This window comes from Anopheles moucheti, chromosome 2 (genome assembly GCF_943734755.1).
Source record: "Anopheles moucheti chromosome 2, idAnoMoucSN_F20_07, whole genome shotgun sequence".
In the NCBI taxonomy this organism is placed as follows: Eukaryota; Metazoa; Arthropoda; class Insecta; order Diptera; family Culicidae; genus Anopheles; species Anopheles moucheti.
The window spans coordinates 75,392,749-75,418,586 of NC_069140.1; the positions used below are offsets into that span (position 1 = coordinate 75,392,749).

The 25,838-nt window shown below is 41.1% G+C and overlaps 1 protein-coding gene across 2 annotated transcripts in view; it reads right to left on the reverse strand.

Moving 5' to 3' along the window:
- LOC128302924 (matrix metalloproteinase-2) overlaps window positions 1-25,838 on the reverse strand; it is a 220,366-nt gene that overhangs the window by 172,517 nt on the left and 22,011 nt on the right. Inside the window, exon 1 of one of the 2 annotated variants that reach the window (XM_053039785.1) lies at window positions 12,453-12,637. The exons of the other annotated variant lie outside the window; for it this stretch is intronic. The gene's annotated coding sequence lies outside the window, so the exon portion shown is untranslated. Of the gene's footprint in view, window positions 1-12,452; window positions 12,638-25,838 lie in introns of those variants that run through there. 2 annotated transcript variants of the gene reach the window in all.

The following is a 25,838-nucleotide window of genomic DNA, read 5'->3' on the forward strand; positions in this document are numbered from 1 at the left end:
GGGCGCCTCCATGGTTACGGTTGCTGCCATCATCACCACGGCGCGCAATATGATTTAATGCACTCGTTGCCGATGGTTGTGTGTGTTTTTTTTTTACGATTCAACGCGCCGTTCAGACGTTATACATTTTAAACTCGTTATTAACACCTTTAATGAGCTTCGGCATTCCTTTGCCGGTTCGTGGGATGATGGGAGTTTTGCATAACTTGCTCACAAAAACACTTTACCGCGTGGGCAGAATGGAATAAATATTTTCATATAATATAGGTGTATGAGTATCAGTATCGTCATCCGCATAAGTGAAGCTCACAGGCAGGAAAAAAAAGAAAAGAAAAAGAAAGAAAAAAAAGAAAACGAAAATGTACGAGAGAATATAGAATTTTTCATTCTTCACCTTCACCATCGGTGTGGGGGGAAGTTTAAAACACACCTACACCCACACGCGCGCATAATAGTTGCAGTTTCATCGCCATTCGCACATGGCAGTGCGGCAGCTGGGTTGGAGCGGAATGGCATTTATTTATCGTCGTTAGGATTCATATAAAATTAATTAAAATACTGCTCCATTATTTATTGCACTGGCGCGAGTGTGATGTTTGCACCTCATCACCGCAATGTGTGTACCGCTCGCGGGCTCCATATTGATGGCTCCACAGCCAAAGAAGACGAAGCGCGGACGGAGCCACTTTTTTGTGGCGTTGTTATTGTTACTGTGGGCTACAACAACCGGCCACCCCACACCGTGATGGGTCGATGAGCTGCAATGACGAGATGGGGGGCCAATAGGGCAGCGAATAAAAAGAGACAAAAGAGCACGTAAATATGTGTCCTAAAAAATCCTAAAACCCTCATCTACGGACACACAGTGAAACCATCAACTTTATGATCCGTGTGAGTCGGATTTGTCCCTCCCTGGGTACGGTTCCTGGGGATCGTGTCCCGGATCCGGACGAATGGGGCGGATTGTTTTCATGCACTTCATCCCTTCCCTCGACCGGACCCCTTCTTTCATCATCCAATTTTGTTATCCCTTTTTTAGTTCCTTTATACAAGGAGTAGCCATTTTACTGGTTTATTTTTATGTTCTTCTTCTGGATTTTGTTGTTGGACGATTCGGTTCACTCTTTTGTGTGTGTATGTGTGTGTAATATTCTGAATATCGTGTGTGTTGTTGTTTAGGTACACTTGCACACATACACACACAAACAAGGGTACTGAAAAATCCAGTTTATCCTTCCCGTTACAGTGATCTGCACACTTTCGAGGGCTTAACATTCGTGCTAATCCACCCACGACACATATACCCACACACCCTTACCCGGGGATTTCGCATGGATGCAACAATTTTATGCTGACAACACTTGGTCACACACTTTATTACAAAGTGTTCGGATGGGCAAAAAGGGCACGGAGTGAAGCAGAGAAAACAGACAAGCAGGGCAAGAGGTACACAAAAAAAAAACACACACAGAAACGGTCAACCCCAAAACAGCTCAAGCTTTTATTGCCCTGACCTGACTACGCACCCTTCAACAACTCACACACACACGCCCCACCCATGTACGAACCGATATTTTGCAAACTGTAATAAAGAAGGAGCAGCAAAAAAAAAAGAAGAACAAGGTTGGCCACACGGATCAAGCAAAAGGAATGTCCACTCACAGGGACAGCAGCTTTTTATATGACGTTGTATTATTTTTCGCTTTATTTTCGCCGAACGGATGATCTAGTGGCCATATATTCCGTCCGGGGGGGGTTTTTTTTGTACGAGCGCCCGTCCAGGACGACCATTAACAGCTGCATTCCGGTGGCCATTCTGTGGCTGACCGGTGGAATGGGTATGTTCGAAGGAGGGGGGGAAAATAAACTAGTTACAAGATTGATGGTGCACTGCGTTACACACGGGTGTAACTCTTCGGTGAACAGCCATCTGTACGCGCGCTCGGCATACATTGAAGCACTGGGCGATTTTATGAGCTTTTGCAAAGGGGTTTTCAATGCGAGCGGGAATGCGAATTGTGGTTTTTGTGTGACGTGAAGTTGAAGAAAACATTGTACAACAACAGTTATGGTCTTTTTTTAAAAAAAAAGATTTCCATAAAAAATATTCGTTTTGCATTGAAATTTGCGTTACAAGACAAAATGTCGAAAACTAAATTATTTATTTTTAAAATATTAATTTCTGTGCTCCATAATAAGTGGCATAAATAAATACATAATGCTTTTGGACTATAAATGAGTTGGTGGAGGAGCCTTATACACCTTCTCCGGCCTCCGGTAGACCTTCACTGTGATTATTTCGTTCAGCAGAAGCAGTTCAATAACATAACGCGATCTTTACGCCATGAATATTCGGCCTGGAAATCAAAATTGCCACTTTCGAACTGCGCAAATCACATTTAACACGTTCAAAGACGTCAATGTTTTTTCAACCAGAGCCAATTGCCAGATTGTACAAAAGTACAATAAATTAGAAACAAAGTCTATACAGGAAAAGGATGAACTCATTGATATCGCTACTACATATTTCTAAAATCATTTTGCCTCTGCTTCTTCCCTTTTTCTTCTTCTTCTTCTTATTCTTTTTCTCCCTCTTATGTCTCCTTTTCTTCTTTTTTCTCTTCTGTTTTCTTTTCTTCTTCTTCTTCTGTCTCCTTTTCTTCTTCTTTCTCTTCTGTCTTCGTCTTTCTTTCTTCTTCTTCTTCTTCTTCTTCTTCCTTTTCAAATTCTTTTTTTTTCATGATATAACGACCTAATAGGTAATGCATGCCGTTTCTGGCTTAATAAACTTATACTAACACATAGCTGAATAGCTTTCCGTTGCCACGGTCCACCACCAGGGCGACCCTGTTTAACATTAAATTTACTATAAATTATAAAAAAAAACTCTTCAGATTCTTCTTTCCAGTACATTCCCACTTGCATTAGAAGTGACCCAAGACAAATTCGTTTAATTGGACGGTGCATTATTCTACATTTTTAATTTTAATTCATCATCCTGTCGGACGCTGTTGAAATGCTCATTATAATTTGACCATTTCGCTGGAGTGGTTAGATTTTTTCCCGACTTTTAGCGGGTCAACAATCGACGGAAGAAGAAAAAAACACGCATTCAGACCACGGAACGTGTTAAAAAGCGAGTAAAAATTATTTTTTTAATTCGCAACTCGTCCAACAATAAAGTTGAGGATGATAAATTTGGACAGAGAAACACAAACATTACGCCAACTCTTAGCGCGTCCTGCTGCAACGGAACGGAGTTGGGAAAGCGAAACGCGAGAAACAAAAAGAGAGAAGAAGAACAAAAAACGCGTTAGTGCACACTGCGTAACACGATACTCAAACTCAACTGAACTGAATCGCAATTAAATTATAGAAAAATACAGATCAAGTAAAAGTCAAACGAAGCAACGGCGAACGACAAACCGAAAACACGACGAGACACAAGCCGAATGCAGGAAAGGGACACAACACGGGGAAAAGACAAAACGCGGGAAGAAAAATACTCCCTCTCCCCCTCTTCCCGTGTTCCACACTTTGTTTCGTCGCGTTGAAAGTTTGCAAACTGCAGTACGGGTGGAAGAAGTAATTAAAAAACCAAAGCACTACCAAATGAGCAGTCGCACCAGTCGTTGTTCTGGTGAAAACATCGCTGAATAAGAACGCGTTGACACGGAAATAAGTGGACAGGAGAGATGTCCCTGGCGCAGCATCTCAAACCAGTCGAAACGGAGTCACACTACCTAAAGGCCACCACTGTTCGAAGTGGTGAGGTATTGAATAACAACAGCGGCAAACGTACGGGATTGAGTGGAAAAGTTTCTCACCCGAACGAGAGTGTCCTCCCCCGCGCGTGCGGTTGCAAAAGTTCGCCGGTTTCGGTTTACGTTTCCATAATTCAATTGCACTTTCGTACGTCACGGTGGACAAAACCAGCGGTTCATTCGAATTGCAGCGAAATTTACGAAACACTCGAAGACGAGTATTTCGTGCCCAGAAATAAATGAAATCTAAAGCAAAAAGCCAAAAAAAATCACATTGAAAGCACGGGATGGAACACCCTCTTGCTGATGGACAAAAGATAATCGAATACAATTAAGCACAAAACCCTGGTAACTAATCCTACTTTATTTAGTATTTGTTTTTCCTTGAGTGAGATTTTACATCAGCAGCCAGCGAAGAAGCGTCCTTTTTGAGTTGATTTAGTAATGCTGATACTGCTCGAACGAATATTTATTTTTGTATTTAACCCAAGCAAGAAAAACTAAACCTTAAGTGTCCCTAAACTAAAAGCACGTCAATCAATCCTTTGGATGTGACGCGGGTGAGTCAGAATGGACAGAAATAAAAACCGCTGCGGTCTGCTGCTGGCCCGATATCTAATTCCACTGTAATCCATCTTCGGACGGTGGAAAATGCTCTTTCGGGTGGAAAAATCTCGTTTAAACCGTTCATCGCGAGAACAAAGCCTCAAGGCAAAGAAAAAGGATTTTTTTTCTCTCTTACTGCCTCCCCCCGATTATTGAACATTCTTCCAAGTTTCGCCCACAAATGAACCTTCCGCATTTGTAATAAAGCCTGCTCTCGCATGCCTTTCGTAAAACTTTACGCCACAAGAAATCAACACTTTCCCAACCCAAACACACGCGCGAGCAAACACATATTTCACATTGTTTTAGCCTTTTTTTTTATTTACTTCGAAGCATTCAATGCTAGGTGGAAGCAAAAATCAAGATATCGACCACCAAAGCGAAGAATCCTTTCCGCTGTTGGTGGTTGTTGTTGCCGAACACTGTTGCGGAACAATCGAAGATAGAAGAAATGGCTTCCTGTGCTTTTTTCGCCTTATCCCCCCCCACCACCCATTTTCCTGTGATGTCTTATCGAAATGAAAAGAAATCGAAGGAAAATCGCTTTTATTTACTGTGAAAATCGGGTTTTCCTCCCTCAAATTGTGCGTTATCACAATGCCCGATAGTTGCCCTTTTTTTGCGTGTTGGTGGTTGTCGTTATTTTATTGCCATGATCATCCTTTCTGCTGCCCCGGGAAGAGGGTTCGTAATCTTGCCCAACAGCAAAAGCCTCACGGTGATGCCTTTAACGGTGGATTTTACGGGACAGGGACACGGATAGTGCGGATCACAGCTCAACACAGATGCGTGCGCGCGATGACACGGAACTCAAGATCGACGGCACACGCGATACGCGATAAGCGTTCCTGCCATTTTCGCACTGCTTTCCGCGGTTTTCCATTGTGGAAAGTAACCTAGACCACAGCCCCAACAAAGAGCCTTTTTTTTTGTTGCTGGGCAGGAGCTGGAGCACTGCAGCCCCCACAAGCTGTCTAGGAATTGGAAGTACAGGGCCCAAAACCTTGGGGCAAACGCTTACGCGCCCAAAAGCCACTCACACGTGGCACACTCCACCGAGAACCTTCTCACGACCGCGCGCAGCAAAAAAAAGGATCCCGTTGGCAATAAAACAAATTGTGATAAGAGCCAAACCCAGGAGCAAGCAGGTCCACAACAGCACAACCGCGTGGGGGGAGGAACGGGAATTGAAATGATTTTTCCTTGGTCCCGTTGCGAGGTTGATAATGTTGATAAAGTGGCGTATTTTTTGAAGAATCTCGACTTCTCAGCCCATTCCCAAGCAATCTTGACACTGGACCGGGCATCAACCACTATCACTCTGTCTCTCTTCCTTTTTGGGCGAGAATAAAATGCCGTGAGCTTTCCCAACCCGAAATGGAAGTAAATTTATCGTTCAACCTTTCCCGGCTAGCGTGGACGTGTCGTTGCGCCGAAGTGAATGGGATTGCCGAATCCGGAAAGCGAAATCCCGCCCCGACTGCGGTGGTATAGAGGCTTTTTACATCTTTCGCTTTCAAATTCCCTAACGAAAAAAAATCTGAGAGCATCCACAGCGTATGAAGTGCCGAAGATTTTTGGCCACCCACAGCACGTGTCCACCTCCCAAGAAAAAGAATACTAACGCCTAGACGAAACCGTCCACCGTCCGACAACATGGTGGAGGAGCCTGCGACAGTAAGAAGATTGATGATGGGACTCGCTGTGATAGAACCTACGCACGGTTCCATCACGTGTGTGCGTACCGGAAGTGATGGCCTACACCACCGCCGCCGTAGTGCGAGGCAACATAAAAATGGAAAAATATTCCAAAAAGGCGGAAAATTTATATCCTACAAATGTAAATCTTGCATTGGGCGGGGGGGTGGATGGTGATGAGCCGCTTTTCCCGGGGAACGTCGTCGTTTCACGCATTCCCGCCTGCCCTTGAGGGCAAAATGTACGGAGAACGCAAAGGCGCAAACGTGTTCGGTACTAATTTTTCACCTGCTACACCGGGGCTCGGTCGACCGAATTATTCTAGCACCCGTATCGGGGCATCGGAACCTTAATCATTTTCCGTTCGTTCCGTGGGGGGGGGGGGGGGGACTTGGCGGGAGAAGCAAGGAAGACAAGTACCCCCCCAACAGGAAGGATGGCAGAGCCTGTAATGGCTTTAATTTTGGCCACTAAACGAGCCTCGTTTTGTTTGGCTGTTACCGCGCCTTTGGGGTGGTTGCTGTTTGTTTAACCATCTGCTCAACCGAAATGGTGGTCCGGTCGCCCTCCATGGTCGTGGAGGGTGGTCTGATGTTGGCATGCCCGTTTCCGGTTCGTTCGATAAATGTAGCAACACATTTGCCTGCGGCGGTGGATGTTTTCCCGTTTTGGGAGTGTGCACCGGCAAAAGATGTATAATTTCGGACGATCTCGGTGTATAAGTTTCGAATTGACCTTTGACCGGGCATTTACACGTCAGAGTGAAAGACGATCCCCCACCGTGTGTGTGTGTGTGTGGATGTGGGTGTGTAGGTGGATGTCAAGAAAAGAGAGAATAAACGGGATTGACACAATGCGAAGTTGAAGGTTATTTGTACTTGCCAAGGCGATACATGATTCAGTTTACTGTGTTTGTATTGTAACACAACAATACTCTTCCGAGTATACTTTTTGGGTACTGATCCACTTCCTTCCAACCAAATTCCTTGAATTTATTTATCTGTACAAACAACGTCTACTAGGCTCGAGAGACAAGTGTATTTGTTGTTCTCCATATTCAACTAGACAGAAAACATGAAAATTGGTTACATGGAAAAATAAGGCTCAGATGGGATTTGATACCGGTGTCTGTCTTGTATGAACCTCTGATGTTACCACTCAACCACTGCTTACCCCGACGATGTTAGACGTTGAAGAGTGTATTCTACCGAAGCGAGCACAGAACGGCCTAAAGCATTTTAAATCTTTGCACAATTAAAGCTTTACGATAACGTATGCATTAAAAAAATGGACAAATTTTGAACGACGATCAGTAAACAACTAAAGATAATTTACGTAATTCTACCATTGAGATGTCAAATAAAGTGCCATTAAGAAGTGCCATTGTCTCCTTTAAACCGTCATAATTTATTACGCTAAGTGTTGTAAATGTTTGTATAAGTCGCTATTTTTTAAAGACATGTTACTGGCTAGATGCGACAGGTCTTGACAAGCACTTAAAAAAAAAACAAAGTTCATCCTGCACAGGTACTTCTTTACTGTTTAGCCGATTGTTTTAACTTCCAGAGGAGGCAGAGTAGTGTTGATTTAAATTCTTTTTTTTCTGGAGTTTAATGAGGAACAGATGGAATACATGATGCAACATGAATTGAAAATGTCTGTATTACAGTCTTGCTTAACTACGGAGTATATCGGAGTCGACTCCGAAGTAATCCGAAGACGGGAGTTTTTTTTTCGGAGTTGCATCCGATTTTCCAGCTTTGCAATCGGGATAGACTCTTGAATCCACCACTAGAGCAGAGGACAGGGCGTATTACTTCATCTTGACTGTAACTACTACTTGGCTACTACTACTACACTTGCTATACTTCAGCCAAGAGAAGACATAAAAGAAGCCGCGGGGGCATGTCGAGTGAATACGAAGAGTTTCGCCAAAATTACGAAATAATGCTGGATTTTTTCAAAGAGGCAGCAAACTGTTACTAAAATTTGGTGAAGTCTTGTCTATTGTTATAATACATGTGCTATCTCAAATAGTTAGTATAACATATTTTCGATTTACTTTAGTACCTTATTATTTTTTTTATTTTTTTTCCATTATGACGGCCAAGGTCCGTATGATCTTTAGTACCTTATAGGTTATTTTATTTTTTCTGGGTAAGTAATATATTTTTAATGACATCTTCACAATACACCTCGCATTCCAAACTGGTTAAAAAATTGTTGTTATGGTAGGACCGTTACCGTAGAAATACTGTACATATTGTGCTATAAAAATTACTAACACACCTAAAGACGAAAAGATGCCTGAACTGTGGATTATCACTGGCTTGACCCATTCCATCGAATATCATCATACATTTCCGTATGCTATTGTGAAAGGTGGATTAACATATTACCGTCTGACTTCTGGCGGTAGAACGCGCACCACCATCCTTTCAGCGCTCGTCCAAGAGTTGCGTCCCCCCAAACACATATTTCAATTTAATTTGTGTACCGTCGTGGTTTTTCGCTATTTGAATTAATTTGTTCCCCATCAATGCCGGTAATGGGGACGGTGGGAGAGGCTGGATGGTTTGGATCGGAAAAATTGCCGTTTTTTTTAATTGTTTTTACAAAAAAAACATGAAAAGATGGGATTACAGTGAGTGGACACTGGCCGAATAAATGCTTAATGGTGGATTTACTGGTTGTACAGCAATGATGATGTTTTTATTTTTGAGGAAAGGTTATATATTACGCCCAACCATCCCCAAAACGGACTTTTTTGATGTGTTGCATTACGCTCTCGACATTATTGGTTGGTTATTATGATTATTGTACCCTCCATTGTTCGGTGTGTCGATTTTTGTTTTGTTTTGGGTGACGATCGTTTAAATGTCAAAATAGCAAATAAATAAAACACGGTCACGGGTCTTTGTTTTACCCCGAAACAATCGCCAATTGGGTCGAGCATTTTCATTATTTTCCGTGCGTGTGTATGTGTGTGATGATTTCCTTTTCTTTTTTTTTTTGTTGTTTTGAACGCTTTACGTAGGATGAGGTGCCACTCGTGTGGACAGAAATGTAATTGCTTTAGTAGGGGGACCGGGGTAGTGGAGAAAATTGCCCTCTCTTCAACAATTTTCCTCCTTCCTTTTCACACTCTGTGACCGATTTTCCCACTCGAAAAGCTCATCCAAAAGCCCCCCCCCCGAAAAGAGTAGGGGGCAAAGTGTTCGCATAATAAAAAGAGTAATACAAACAAATCGCCAATACAAAAATGAACGCCAACTTTAGTGAGGCATTATAATAATTTAAACTTGTTTCTTCTTTTTTTATTTCGTCCCACTATCAACTCTGCACCCAGATTGCAATTTCGACGCGAATCTAGTGCGAATACAGTACGAAATTGTAATTTGCAATAAATGCATGCCGGTGTGTATGATCGTTTTTTTTTTGTTTTGTTTTGGGGAAGAGAAACATAATAAAAACAGTCGTACAAACGCAACACAAACGCAACCCAACGAAAGCACAATTTACCACAGGGGCATTGCCGTTTGCGCGTTTGCAATTATGCACCCGTGTGGGCCACCCCCGTTAGGGTGGGGTCGGTTTTTGGTTCGTCTTGTTACGCCTGTTTTGGCCGGTACTTGGCAGCGGATTGCGTATGGTGTTGATTGTTATATTTGTTTTTCCACTGCCGATGCAAAAGGGGGCGCCATTGTGGGCCACCGGCCGGTTTTGGTTCCACGTTCTCTGCCACCAGTGTTCGTCCGCATGCACACTTCATAAAATCAATTTCCGATTTTATAAATACAGAAATTAATTCCATCAATAATTGATTAACACACTCACACGCGTTTGGGGTATCGGCAAAATGGCCCCGCCAAGCGCAATCGTAAGCCGGGACACGAAATGAACTCTGAAGTTCGGTGTCCGGCAATGTGTGTTGTAGTTTTGTGTTTTTGTTTTATTCAATCGCTGCGTACGGTAACATTGAAATCCCTGCACGCTCTCACTCTCTCTGGTGCACGATGAAAATTTATAGTTTAACACCGGTAGAATGAAACGTTAAAAACAGCAATGGCATCAAACAGAAATACATAAAACAATGCATTTCAAGTGCTGGCCCGGTACAAAAAGGACAAGCAAGAAGGGGTATGCTGCTACAAGTAGCTTATTAATGGCTCTGGAGCCCGTGCGCTTTCACTGCACAGCACAAAACGGTGGTACAATGTGCATAATTTTTCAAGTGCCAGTCGAGCTGTCAGATTGTATTTTAATGATGATGAAACACTTGCTGCAAAAATGATTTGTTTGCCACGAGAACGGAGGCGGCACGAGTGTGCATATATGAATTGTTTTTAATTTTTACGATTGTTTGCGCATGTTGAAGGTGAGTTGTTTGTAAAATATGTTTTGGATGACACAGTTTGAAAAAAAAAAATCATACTTGAAAGAACACATTGCGAAATGTCATTTACCAGAATTTATGCAGAATTTACCCAACAGGGGCCAACGATAGTACCAACCAGTTTTGGTGTGTAGGTTTCCAATGCTATGAGGATTAAATGTTGCTAACTGTCCATTTAAATGACAGGCCAAACTAACTGACGAATTTAAATTTGGTTATTTCCCATCTAAAACTAAGAAAAATCATAATTCTTACTTTTGTTCGATATATTACAAAAAAAAGGAATTTTTAAACTTATTTCACCATAATTAACGTTTTTGAATAATGTAAAAAAATCTTCTAACAAATACTTATTGTAAAGAATAATTCGCGCTGGTTTCATTAAAAAAAAACATTTGACAGGAGATCCACAGAATTTCTTGAATATTATTTATTCTGGATTAAATTCTGAACTTTTGTTTGACAGATTCGGTCTGAACAGTTAAGTTTCCCCATTTGATATGAGAACTACCAATTGTTTTTCATTTCAACGTTTGGAAATTAAAAATTTTGCTGTAGGTTATATAAGACTTTTATAAATCTATTTTACAGTACCTGTAAAACAAAATTTAAAAATAGTACAATATTTCAACGATATTTATAAAAAAATACATATAAAAAGATATACAGCTCTACGAAGAGTTCTACATCATAATAAAAAGGATTAGTACAATTGTAAAAAGGTAATCAAAACTTTAGTACGCTTCTTCCGTATTTAACATACTGAAGAATTTCCACATGTAATCGCTGCATGAACTTGTGTGGAATCTTGGAATAAATATTTAATACAATTTTGAATAATTTCCAACCACCAAAATTGTTGCACGTACCGTCCCACAAAAGAATTCAATTCAATCATTCGCGTACGGCCATCCGAACATAAATCGTGCACCCCAAAAGACAACCGTAGCGCCAAGCCGAAAAATGCATCCATTTCGGGCAAACCAATAAAACCCAAGTGCAATTGACGTGTTGATAATTGTCACTTGCCCGTTTGCGAAACGACCCCGAGGAAGACCCGGGGAAAACCGTTACGGTCGTTAGAATTTGGGGGCCGCGCATAAAAATAAATAAAACGCCTCGCAATGCCTCTCTGCTGCCATGTGCAGGGAGGAGGAAGCATCATATCGCCGCGAAGGGTGGACCTGCTGACGAAAATTAACAGACAGCAACAACAGGCTCCACCAGCAGCACCGAAATGATGCCACTTCCATCTCACTAGAAATGGTTTTTATTTCACTCTGCTTTGTTTTTTGATGCTTTCTTTCTGGGGTTTCTGGGGTTGGGGATGCGAATAAAATAAAATAGAAATATGAGACCCAGCGCTTGGTCGACATACAGTCGTATTACAGTGTGGTGCTCGACGAGAGCGTACCGTCCTGTTGTTCGGCCTGCTGTGAATGTTCCGGTCGAACGGAAAGAAGAGATTTCGCTAAAGAACGAGAGCGAACGAACAGAAATACTCTTCCAAACAAACACTCGTACGATAGATGGAAAAAAGAACTGTTCAGTACAATACAAACCCCTGGACCATCGGAATGTCGATCTTCAAACACGACGAAAAGGCCCATATTTCCACCAGGCACCAGAGGATGGGGAACAGACCGGGGAGAACTTTTTTTTTTGTATAAAAACACACATACACACTCAAACACATCCTCCTGACCCAATGAAAAATGTATCGAAAGACATGCGGAAGTTCCAGCAGAATGGGCAAAAGCAACATAAAAATGGGACCGAGTTGGTATCGAGTGTAAAAGGAAAGGAAAAAAATGGAGATATCTCCATGGACGGAAGCAGGTTCAGCGCAAAAAAAAAAAACTAACGGGAGGGCAAAGTAAAGGAAACATAAACAAAAAGGAGGGCAGCTTTTCCCGGTGCGGTGCCAGGGAGAAAGCATAATATGTGAAGCGCATGTATGAAGAAAAATGTACAACAGTTTCACTCACTTTTAGTTGCGAACGTGACCGTGGCTGCTTTCCCGTTCGGTCCTTTCTCGCCTGGGCTGGACGATGCTGGTAGTAATGGATGGCAATGGGAGGAAGGCACCGAATGCTGATTTTCCACCAGTCTCCAGGCTGCTTTGCGTTAGTGTGGACCCGGCAAACCACAACATCATTCTCGATGACCAAAATCCCTGCTCGCCACCGGACGGCTACAAACTCGGCCAGAATCAAGACTGCGCAGCCCAAACTTCAGGGAACGGGCGATGGCGCGCACCCGGAATTGGGGGCGAGAAGTTTAGTTGCGCCTGCATCTCACGCTGCTGCTGCTGCGTTTGACACGTTCGCAGTAGCAAACCGCCCCGAAAAACATGGCACTCGAAACGCATTCGCAAATGGAGGTGATAGCCGAGAAGGAAGGAGACCTTCCCTTGTTAAACCACAACACCCGCTTACTCGCTGGGGCCGGTGGGGTCAGGTGGGCCATAAATTCTGCTCCGTCCCGCGGGCTGTGCCGGCACCATGCTCCACCAGCGATTTGGTGCCTGCGGAAGCGACAAAACACTTCCAGCTTCCAGTGAGAAGTTCTGCGTGAGGTGGCGCACCGATTTCCATCATGGTGGGGGCCAACGCTTTCCGTTGTGAGCGCTCACGTTCATCAGCACCGGGTGTGTGTCCCTTCGGTCTGTTTGCTCAGTTAACCATTTGTTTTAATTGTAGCGCGGAGATGCTGCTGGGGGCACCAACGTTACACCACTAAATTGAACGCGCAAACCCCCGAGAGTGAGAGATACGGAGAGCGTGTGTGTACGAGATGATAAGAGAGGAAAAAGTTCGCGCGAATTAAACGAACCAACACCGACCGATTGGGCACTTTTGTTTGTGTGGGAAATTGGGGCCGCTTCTGCTTTAAATTGGCCCACCCTTCGTAGGCGTCTTGTCCGAATGCCGCAAGTGTCTCGGAATGTATCTCTAATTCAATATAAAACCCTTAACTGCTAGCGAGATGCACAAGGTTTAAAAAGGCCCTCGTTAAAAATGGGAGAACGTTTCGAGATGCGAGCAAAAATGTTTCCACTTGAGGACTTCCTAACTAACTCCGGGTTTCACACGCGCGCCTAGCTGTTTGCAAACTGAGCTGCAGCTGTAACTGTCTGTCTTTGCTGTACTTTGCTGGCGCTGTTGGGATGTTGGCCCCGGGAGCCAACCACTAGAAAGCACAACCACTCCGGACTGGGCCAGGCCAATGACTAAATTTGCAGTTGCCAACTCCAGCAGGACCCAGCCGACGGATGGCTACACTGCTGGCAGGATCCCGGTCACATTTACTGCTTCGCCACCACACGCGCACTACCACACTGGGCATCCGACAGCAACAGTAAAGGGGGGCCACGAGACACGAGCTGGAGAGGCTGGGCGAAGGAACGTCACACCGAACCGGGTGGAATGCAATCCGCACGCGCTTCCTTCCGTCGGGATCCGAACATTGCCGAACCGTTCCCGGATATGCACCGGACCGAAGGACTTTGACACCTCTCCACGTCCACACGCACACTCACACAGCACACCCTAACCGCGACCAGAGAAACACGCTGCAACGAAGGACGAAACACCCCGACAGTTTACCCCTTGTTGTCCAACGCGAGCAGCAAGTGCGTGGTGAAAAGCTGCCAGAATGCCACTCCACTCACCACAGCGCTCAGCGATGATCTGAACGGTTTCGCACCAGTGGCCAGAGATGCTACACCAGCTCTTCCCGAGCTTGGTTGTGAGTGACTATGCTCGCTGTTCGGGTTTTGCGCTATACGATCCGGGGACTTCGTGTTCGTGGTTTTACGCGACCACCAACACACGCAAGGACGCACACACAATGACCCGATTACGCACACAAAGGCGACGCGTGCTCGGGTTTCAATAAAAGCGTGTGATAACGATAACGCGAGAGAAGAATTCCCCAAATAGTGAACGAAGGGCATCACGGTGGGCAGAATGCATAGCATAGTAAGGAGGATGCTGTGTTGCTCGTTTATTATTTGATTTTATTATACTATTAGAAATTACTATTTCAAAAACGTGTTTTGAAGCTGTCTAAAATCTGCACAGATGTGGAGAAATCGTTTTAACATTGTGCGATATAAACGTATTTTTTAAAATTTTAAACATAATTAATTATAATTATTTAATTAAACAAATAAAATTATTATATAATAAATATGTTGAAATAATACAATAATTTCATTATAAAATACAAAATTTATCTATGAAAGTTCAGAAACAATTGTTTTGTTTTTATATATTTAATAACCATCTCACAATAGCGTCACCCATATTTTGGATGACGTGATACGGAACGTGCTAAAAAACAGATTTGCACAATCAAATCTTTTAAAATTAATTTATTTACCACAACTTCTTGGCACTTTCACTTGGTTTAGAGATTGTAAGGGGTTTGGTTTTCGATAAATGATTGACGCCCGCTATTCGCACTGTGCGCACGCATGACCCCTTTTTATGGTGGAACTCACGAGCACACGAAGGCACGAAGAGAAACGTACGAACCGGTCCGCGATGTTAACCGCGTCTCGTCTATCTGGGTAATAGTGAAGCTTTTACGTCTGTGAATTTCACATGTCCGAAGGACATCGGGTTTTTCCCCACCCTGCTTGTCAGCTGATTGTTGGCAAAGCTCGATTGGAAAATTTTCTCCACTCCACTGTACACCCCCCCTTCCTAATGGTGGTTTTGTATGGTTTAATGGCAACTAAGGACAAAGAATCGCACAGTCTGCCACCCACGGGGGGATGGGGAAAACTGCAAAGGGAAAGTAGTGAGCGCGCTAGAAGTTATTCACCACATTCAGAGGGGAGCTTTCACCACGGAAGCCGTTGTTATTTTTTGCTTGGTTGGTTTGCAAGTCTTTTTGCATTTATTTACATTGTTAATTGAGAATATTCATATTTTACTTTATTATATTAATTCAAATAATTGTTAATATTATTTTGAACGCATGTTTTACGGAACTAAAATCAAGAAAACTAGAATGTAACAATTAGATTTCAAATTTGCAGTAATTCGTATTAAATCAGCTTCATGGTGAATGTTCACATGAAGAAATTGCCTTCCATTTGTAACATTAGATTAACACCTGCATTTTCACAGTTGCAAAACCAACGCGACCGTTGACAGCCAACAAACGGTGGCAAAAACGGACGCATCCGATGAAAGTTTGCTGTTACGAATCGCCAACGGAACCTCACTTACATGGCGGCGCACGCAAAGGACAGTCAAAAAAAAGAAACACAGTTAAAAAGAAATCAGAATGACGTATGCAAAACTAGAGCCAAGGCAAAAAGGCACCCATTCACACACTCACTGGGAAATTCCCTTCCTCCTTTTGCTCATAGTAGGCAAGGAAGTATAAATTTGAATAAATTTGGCTCGTCAAATCGAGCAAAAAGAAGTGAAGAGTGGAGCACGAACAAACAATCGCACAAATCGCAACGCCACGTGTTAGTGAGCTGACGATTCAGTGTTTTTCTTCATTTTTATTTTTTTTTTTGGTTTTTCTTTCACTCACTTTATCACCGAGCGTACTTTCACTGCAACGAGCGAAAAATGATGAATTACAAATCGAGATTCATACGAACTTTGATTCGTTCGGCGCAAGTGGTCCACATTCGCAAGTGGATGGTTGACGAGAAGGCATACCCCGGCCGAGGACACTGGTCTGGTCTGGTGGGTTCGGTGATTCCTTTCGGGCGTAATTGGAAGAAGTGAGCATGGGTGATCTTTTGATCTTTTGATGACCCACTTTCCCACGTTCGGGGTGCTTGCGCGGATGAAATGCGTTTTTTTTCTTTCTACTGTCCATACTTCTGGGGGAGGGAAAACATCAAAATTTCCACCCAAAACGGGACGAATAGCACAACTTTAACAGGGCTTTTATCTGTGTTTGTGTATGAGTGTGTTTGTGATCCTTTTTCCGATCTCTTTTGACAACTTCAGCTCCAGCATTTTTTTTTTGCGTGTATCCTGCTGTCCTGATAGTATACGGTAAGGTAGATCGGTCCATTCGACGCATCCATATTCATGAGCGATGATTTATGATCTAATTAAATGTTCCGCTTATGCTGTCTTTCGGGTCCGTCCACATCCGTCCCTACAAACACTCACAGACACAGGCACAGGTTGACCGGTTCATGTCTTCAGCTCGTATCCGACAGATGAATATCTCAAACCTGCTCCACTGGCACGAACTGCCGGAGCATAGCCGGAAGTGGTCCATGTAAACCAATTTGTCAATTAGTTTCGCGGCCTGTTTTCACTTTTTTTTCTGCCGCACAAAACTGCAAGAATGTGGCAATATTTCCATATCGGAGCTTTCACTTCCTGGTGTGTTTTACGATTTTTTTTTATTGTTTTGGGGTGTTGTTTTTTCTTCTTTCTTGTGCTCTCGTTTTCTCCTTCCATCACACTGAGTTTGCAGAAAAGTTTAATCTATTTTTCCTCCTTCTCGCCCTGTTGGGAGTTTGCTTTGTTTTTCGCTGGGTGAAGGGGGAACCCAGTACCATTAGTTTGGCAAAATGAATGATATCAATTTTTGCGTACAGCAATCAATCAACAAGCGGTAGGTCAGATAATGAAAGTAAGCACGAATACAAAAAAAAACACACGATTACAAAAATCTAATACCATAGATCGTAAACGTTGCAGCGATGTCTAAATTGTGGTGTCGGAGAAAAGTGTAGGGGCATTTAATGCGAGAGATCCAATAAGAAGCGATTTTAGCCTAGAGGTGTGTATCGTGTTGGATTCAGAACCTAAAGTACAATATTTTATTAATTTCTATTATTGTCTAGTGCAGGCTTCTATTCTTGTCGGTTTACCACCATTACATGACGATGCGGCCGACTCTGTAGCTGTCGGTTTTTAAGAATTTTTACCCAAAACATTCAAAAGCAGCTAGAGTGTAGAGGGGAAGACATTTGCTCGGTTGCTCCAGCAAAAACCCGCATGAGAGAAAGTTTTGCATGTCGATACGACATCATTCAACGTGCTGGTTCTCGATGCTCTATTGCTACCGCGTAACACCCAAGGGTATTTCGAGCACGAGTTCTGCGCCGGCTTTTATGAGCGGGCATTATTTTCACCCAATTGTTTCGTCAACCCCCCCTCTTACCACAAAGAGTGGGCACAGTGGTGGCGTTTTGTATGCTGTGACTGCTTACGCATTCATGAACGCATTCTTATGCACACGGCAACCGGCGATACGGAAGGCATTATTATTATGCAAGAGCATAGAATGGTGAATTGTTAACAGTAACGATAATACAAAGAAAAACACTCGACAGTGCCATTTACCTTGCGAATTAAACGTAGAAATGTAGCGCTATGAAGGTTCTACTTGTCTTACCTGTAAGAAGATAAAAATGAAATAAAGTTGTTAATATTTGATAAACTGGAATTTAACGATTAGAAATGAGTAATGTTTAAAAAGCTAGTTAAACATCATATAAGATTATTTAATGTTAAAATCTTTGAAGACTACTTATTTGGTTGATTGATAATAGACATTTTTTATAATTTTCACAAGTCCACAAATTACAGAAAAATTATATACCAAAACGATACAAATGAAAAACAAATTTATATATGTATAAATATTATCCAAGTTTATAAGCAAGAAAATTTTGTTACACAAATTATAGAAAACATAATAAAAAAGTATAAAATTGAAACGAGGACAAACAAGATAAATGAAGTTTATAAAACCGAAAAAAGAAAGTATTTATTGGTAATAAAAACACATAAATACATTTCAGCGTTACACAGTAGGAAAGGAAAAGTTCAAAATTAAAGAATAAAAACACAAAACAACATGAAATACAGTTCATAAATTCAGTACAATTTGGTAGAGAAAAGGAACAAATTTGGAAGATACCATGACTAAAATTACTACTGCAGTATAATTCTTTGGCAATGTTTCGGAAAGGACTAACAATTCCTTAAAAAGTGAGATTTAAAATTAATGCTAAATAATATTATTTAATTCTTTCTTAGAAAAGGAAGAAATAGGTTATACTCCCTCTGCGTCTTTCCTTGCGTACCAAGTTGTATAATGATTTGCTATAAAGCTTCTTTCGTTCTTTCTTTTATTTTTTTCTCTCATGGGATTTCTTAATTCATTGTTGTCAATATACCTTAAGTTCGTATAGTTATAAATTATTTAATAAATTATTGAACCCTTGAGACACTCAAGAAATTACATATGAAATGAAATGAAAACTAAAAAATTGTTTTTAAAACAATTGCATGGTATAAAACGTTACAAAAACATAGAACTTAAGATGTTTTTGTTCGATTTGTTTCGTAAAACTGGTCTTCTTTTTAAATATTTTTGAAAGATGCATTTTAAACTACTTGCATTTGATTGTAGCACTATCGGTATAACGTTCGATATAATTCGAAATAAACAGAAAACATAATAAAAGTGAAAGGAAAATATAACAAATGAAGACGACACGTATTAACAATAAATTTAGCTCACTAAAGCACAGTTTCCATCCAGCATTTGAAAAGTTTGTGGAAAACAATGAGTGAGTTGCTTAGTATTCTTCTAAGTATTTTATTATTATTCTCGACATAGCATTTTTATTCCAGCATTCACTGGAATTACGCCCATTTTACGAGGTTGACACAAAATAATAATTGTTTATTAGTATAAATTGAAAAAAACAAGCAATCATGATAATTCGATGTTAAAAAAATCCCCAAAAGATATGGTAACTGTTCAATAAGTATGATCCAATTAGTTATTGGGTTTAAATTTTTGAATAAAGAAAATAAATAATTCAAATAAACCGAAAACTCTACGACAGAAAAAAAAAACTTGACTAATGTGGTAATAGAAAATAATTGAATAAGAGTTATATAAAATAAGAACGAGTTTATATAAAATCATTCAAATTCCATTGTGAATGGTTGTTAACTTACGAAGAACAGACTTCCGTCGTTTGTACGTCGCCATTGTGCGCCACCCACATGGCACACTATTCACTACTTCCTGCCTTTCAATGGAACCCACATCATCCATAATCAACCTGATAAATTTTTAGTCAAGCTAACCCACCTAACCTTGCAAACGTGCTCCCCCATCTTTCGCAAACGCCATCCAACTCCCGCCCTACATGCGCGCGTAGTGGTGAAAAGCTGAATCGGTTTTTAGTTTAATTTGCTCACCATACAGCCATCCGAAGAACTCCAGCACCACGGTGAGGTTAAACCTTCGGGGCAAAACTTTAATCATTTCATTCCACCGTTCCATATATTTTTTTGTCCACCGGTTCCACCATTCATGCATTGGCATTGAAAAGCGAAGATTGAAAGGAAACTTGATACCGCGGTTGGATAATGGGTTTCGCCCCGCAATGGAGTCTGCCAATTCTTGGGCGGACATTCTGGAGCAATTCCTTGGAGGACCAACTTTCCTACCGTTTTGCGATGCGAGCACATGGTGTGTTGGACTTTTCCCCATTTTTGCTTACTTTTCCAACCGAGCGTTTTCTTTCGTGTGCGGTTTTGCGCTATTGTTCCACGCAAGGAACGATCATCTGCGGCCACACATTTGTTATGCGAGCAGGCGCGTTCGTTGCGTCGGCCACGAGTGTTTTTTATTTCGACTCGTGAAGCCCTCTCGTGGGGTGCCACTCTTATCGTTCTGTTGTGGATGTGGTTGAACGGTTGCATGTTTTATCCGCCCTTCTACAAATCAAGAACGGATAGGAGGGATCTCCTTGGCGTGCCGCCCGTATCCTGCGGGCATACTCAAACCCATGCTCCAACCCAACCATCCTCTCCCACCCGTGGCCGATTTGCCGGCGGCTCGATACACACATTATCGTCATAATAATCGCATCGCTTGTAGTACAAGCTCATATTTTCCGGCCGGCGGCATCGTCAGCCGCAGCGAAACGAGCGGAAGGTGTCCGGCCATCCATCTGTCCACCGAGTTTACTTCCTCCCCGGATGCTGTCCTACATCGGACCATGCGTAAAGTGTGGAGGACGAAAAAAGGAAATAAAGCACACAAAAAAGCATACAAAACGGGCGGTTTTTGTGTTCCCTTCGGTTGGCTGCATCGTCCTACGCATATTCCGCGCACGTTTCGCTATAAATAAACACTTTATGGGCAGCGATAAATCGCCTCATTAATTGGTTTTTAAACATGAAGAGAGATACTGATGATGCTAATGATGATGATCATGTTGATGCTACTTCCGATGTTGATGCTTCATGTGGCAGCTGATTTTTCGCTAGTGTATTCGCTAACAATGTGGATGAGTTTTACGGTACGCTGGGTTTCGGATTTGGGTTCCGTTTGATGGTGTGGAAAATTTAAAGGACAAGGGAGCGATAGTGTTTATGTTTTTTGTTTGTTTTTTGAAACAGAAATTGACATTTGGCAACCAATTACCAACACAGTTCCAAAACGGTCGGTTTGTTGTTCATGTTTGTCCATAGACTTTTAAATGTTCAGTTGCTATAGTAATATGATGAAAGGATGGATGGTTTGGAGCAACATTGCAGATGAGTCCGGAATGCCAAACTGTTCCCAAAATATGTTGTATAAAATCGAACAAAACAATACGATTAATTCAGTATTTTGGAATCTTTATCTAACGAAGCAAGCAACGAACTTTAAAGACATTTCCTCCGAACAGTGAAAGGGCATCTTATCCCGGGTGTACCCAAACGTATTGGTTGCATGTTACTCCGTCATTCAACAAAATGATATTTTTCTAGCGAGGAATTCTTAGTTCATATGCCGTTCATCCCAACGGTCTTGTTTCGTCCTTCTTTCTCCATTCTTGCTATTTTGGATTGACTTTTGCAGATCGTTCTTTAGCGGTTATATTGCGGCTATATTGTACGCACAATTTTCACGTATAACACTCGTTAATACTTGCATACACTCATTTATCTTCATACAAACAAGCGAGACATACCATACACCATAAAGACAAATACATTGGAGTGGAAAGGAAAAGACAACAGGAGCACAGTGAAAGGTCCGAGCAACCCAGCGGATCGCCAATTGATATAGATGTTTTTTTTATAATTTTCAAAATTCCACAAATTACAGATATACCAAAACGATACAAAATGAAAAACAAATTTAAAAATAATAAAATATTATCCAAGTTGTAAATGACAAATTAAAGAAAACATAATAAAAAAGAATAGAATTGAAACGAAGACAAACAAGATAAATGAAATTTATAAAACCGAAAAAAGAAAGTAATTATTGGTAATAAAAATATATAAACACATTTCAGCGTTACACAGAAGGAAAGGGAAAGTTCAAAATTAAGGAATATAAAAACAAAACAACTTGAGACACAGTTCATAAATCCAGTACAATTTGGTAAAGAAAAGGAACAAATATAGAATGCACCATAGCTAAAATTGTTACTGCAGTTTAATTATTTGACAATGTTTCGGAAAGGTTTATCAAAACCTTTAAAAGCCAAATTTTAAATTAATATGTAATAATATGATTTAATTCTTTCTTAGTCAAGCGGAAGAAATAGGTTATACTCTGTCTGCGTATTTCATTGCTTATCAAGTTGTATAATGATTTGCTATAAAGCTTCTTTCAAAACAATAAATTTGTTCTTTGAACAATTGCAGGGTACACAGAGTTGCAGCGTATAAAACATTACACAAACATCCACATCCACAAGGTCCAATTGATATTCTTGCAAAGAAAAAGAACTTGGTGCCTCGTACTTGTCGCAAGTCCATGGACCATCGTGGAATCCGACTGTCCTGTACACTGGAGATGTGCAACCAATGCTAAAAGGTAAGATCTAGGTCTAGACATCAGTCGAATGATGTCCAACTAGACACGATCTCCAAAGATGCAAGAGAAAACAAGGAAATACACAAGGAAGGTAGGAAAGGATAGTATCCTATCTTGTCACACTAACTACGGCACGAACGACCCTTTTCTTAAAGGTCTGTTGGCTTTCAATAACGCTTATCATCCTTTCGACTACAATGTCCCTCTGTCACGCTTTCGTGTTCGTCTCCGTGAATCTTCCTCCGTTTCCTTATAAGTCTGTTTTCTGTAACCCTTACCTTCCTATCTCTTAAGTTGTTTAAGATTAGTTTGTTATTGGTTTTTTTTTTGTTAAATCACTTTTGGCTTTAATAAAATAATAATAAAACATAACACAAGGAGTTATGGAATACAAAAACCTCCCGAGTTCATCCTTGTCCCACATACTAATTGTAGAAACTAACCGATTGGTGTAGGCAGTATCGTCAGGAGAAAAAAACAACGTCAAGATTTACCAGAAATTATATATCCCAAAGCCTGTTGAAATTTTAGGTTCGTAGTACAAGAAATTTTGCTGAAGAGAATTCTTCAAAATTCACAATATTGTCCTATTTTATCTTTTTTTATTTGTTGCCGTATTAAAAATAAAAAAGCAGTTAAAGTAAACATTTTAATTGTAATTAATATCCCAAAAAACTGTAAAAAAAATTAAAAAAATATTTGTTCGGTGTGTTTTAAATGCTACCAGATGATAATTTGTGACTTTAGTGTCAGTTAAACTTACTGAGACAATTTTTATTTGTAATATGTATTTTTTCATATTTTGTATTGTATTAGACCGTTGATAGGCAAATAAAAATAATGTCCTAGCTCCTCCATTTCAGGTCATTAAGATTTCTTCCCGTTGGGGTGTCATGAATTGAAATTTAATTTATTTCAAAAGTCACTGGTCAAAAGAATGAAATATAAATACTTTCTACGAAATTCATACGACAAAACGATATGCTTAAATCGAATCGAATGATTGAATATGCAATACCCGCCTGAACTCGATGTTTTTCTTCAGGTATCCCTGTGCAAACACATTCCCATAAGCACTGCAGGTGACCAACGCAATGCAGGCAAAAGACGATCCACCAACCGCAACAGCGGAAGTGCTTTTCTGCTCTTAACTATTCTGACGAAATCCTTTCCCTAGTACCGAGTAATGTCCTGCTGGTCGAGAAGTCCGTCCATAGTCCTCCCCACACACCGGTCGGTAACAGGAAAAACCTGTTGAGTTTTAATCTCTTCCTTCCCACACACAAGCTACAGAAAAAGGAACATGCAGCAAAGAATGTTCGATTCTGTGGGGGGTTGCTTTTTTGCTCCCATTCGAATTTGAAGGGACGAGTCGATTGCTTGGTTTCTGTTCCGGACCGCAGCAAATCGGTTGCCGAAACATCGGTTTAAAAAAGCAAACGCTGCAGGACAGCGTTCCAGCTACGAACTGGACATCGAGACACACACGAAAGCCTGGGGAGTATATGTTTTGCATATTTCTATGTTATGCACTAACCGACAGGCACAGGAATGGTGAAGTTTTCTTATGCTAAAGGAAGAATATGTTGCTGCAAGCGGGATTTCGTTTGATTCTATTCAACCCGTCGGAAATAAATCACCGTTCAAGAGAGGCTGGGTACGTATAACATTCACCACCCATTGTACGCCAATGGGGGTTTCCGTTTCCGGTCACTTCCGGACAATCTTTTTTTTTCCCCGGAAAATCCAACTTTCTCAAGGTACGTGCCACGTTTGGCAATTGTTGGCAGTATGTTTCTAATACCAGGGTCGAATGTTGGGTTGGTGGATGCAAATGAGATGATCACATCTTCAAACAAATAAGTAATTGATCGAAATTTACCGTGCGTTTACATGACGATTATAATTAATTTTTTTGACAGATTGAATTAATTTTTTCCTCCGAAAAATTAATATTTTCTCCGATAAATTAATTTTTTGCTCCGACAAATTAATCGTAAGTTTAAATTGGTAAGTTTAAAAACACGCAAAAACTTACCCAGAACGATTGGGTGTTGTGTTGTCGCTTTCCATTGCTAATAAATAATATTAAAACAGTTTTAAGTAAACATTTGGTAATTTTCACATTATTCTGATCCACAAATACATACAATTAAAGGGCGTACCAGAGCTTTAATCGATTTTGACAGTAGCAATTAATTTGTCGGAGCAAAAAAATAATTTGTCGGAGCAAAAATTAATTTTTCGGAGGAAAAAATTAATTCAATCTGTCAAAAAAATTAATTATAATCGCCCTCTAAACGCCCCATTAGGCTCAAAATTGAATCAATTTACAATTAATAATAAAAATAATAATTCTTAACCTTTGATGGAATATGGTTAAAATCCATAAAGTAAATTAATTTTCACACATGAATTGAAGACCCCCTTAGCCTTTACTACTTCCTCCGAAAAATAAGCTGCAAAACGCCGCCACAAACTACCATCGTGGGGTTTCATCCAGCGGGTAAGACGCCTTTTATAGCAACCCAACACCATCTCCTTTCTAAAACTACCCATACGTCACCCAAAACATCCTTACCGAGCTACTTATCCCATCCCAGAAGAAGCTGGTACCTTTTCACCTTTTCACACGCTCACTCTCTCACGCCTCTATTTACGATTTCGTAATAAAACTAAATACTGTTCATCTATGTAAATCTTCTTAACTGACGATATTCTTCAACTGGGAAGTGCCACCGTTAAAGCTGGAGGTAAATATACCCATTCCCATCGGCTGTGTGTGTAGCGAGTGCCTGTGCTGGAGTTATAAATTCGCTACGAAAAGGATCCAAAACCCTCCGACCGGACTACCGGATTCCCAAAACCCTTTACGCCCCTTTACGCTTTCGAACCAATGTCAATGGTTTAATTACAGCTTCCTCACACATGCTCACACATGTGTTTCTTGATTATGTATTCTTGCTGGACGTTTTGCGGGTGGTAGAGGGAGGGAGATGTTTTGATAGTGGTTAAGCTAAACAAGCCTGCTTAGATGAAGCCTCCTGGTTGGTATGAACCCTTGGTACAGGCAACTATTTTCCGGTGAACTGCGACCTGCTCCCGGTGAACATTTCAGGCAACAGAAGTGGTTTGACAGCAGAGAAAATCCTTTCCCTTTTAGCTAGATCTCTATCTCTCAATAGGTGTTTCTAGCTGCTTTGGATGGTAGTTTTCACAAGCAAAAGTAGCTTCTCTTTCTGTCTCACAATCTCCTTCACACTTCTCAACCCCTTCCTGAGGATGCTGTGTACATAGTTTAAAACATTGCATAGACGTGGCCATTAAACAACTGTCCCGTTTTTGTTGAGCGCTCTATACACAGACAGTGCTGCTGTTGCTTATTCCAAAAACCCGTAAACATCCTTCTAGCAAACGCAACCCCAGCATGTGCTCCTGGTTGTGTTTCGAAACCATGCCGATATTTCCATTCAAACACGAACATATTTCGAACGTTTACGATTGGAAACTGTTTCCCATCATCCTGTACA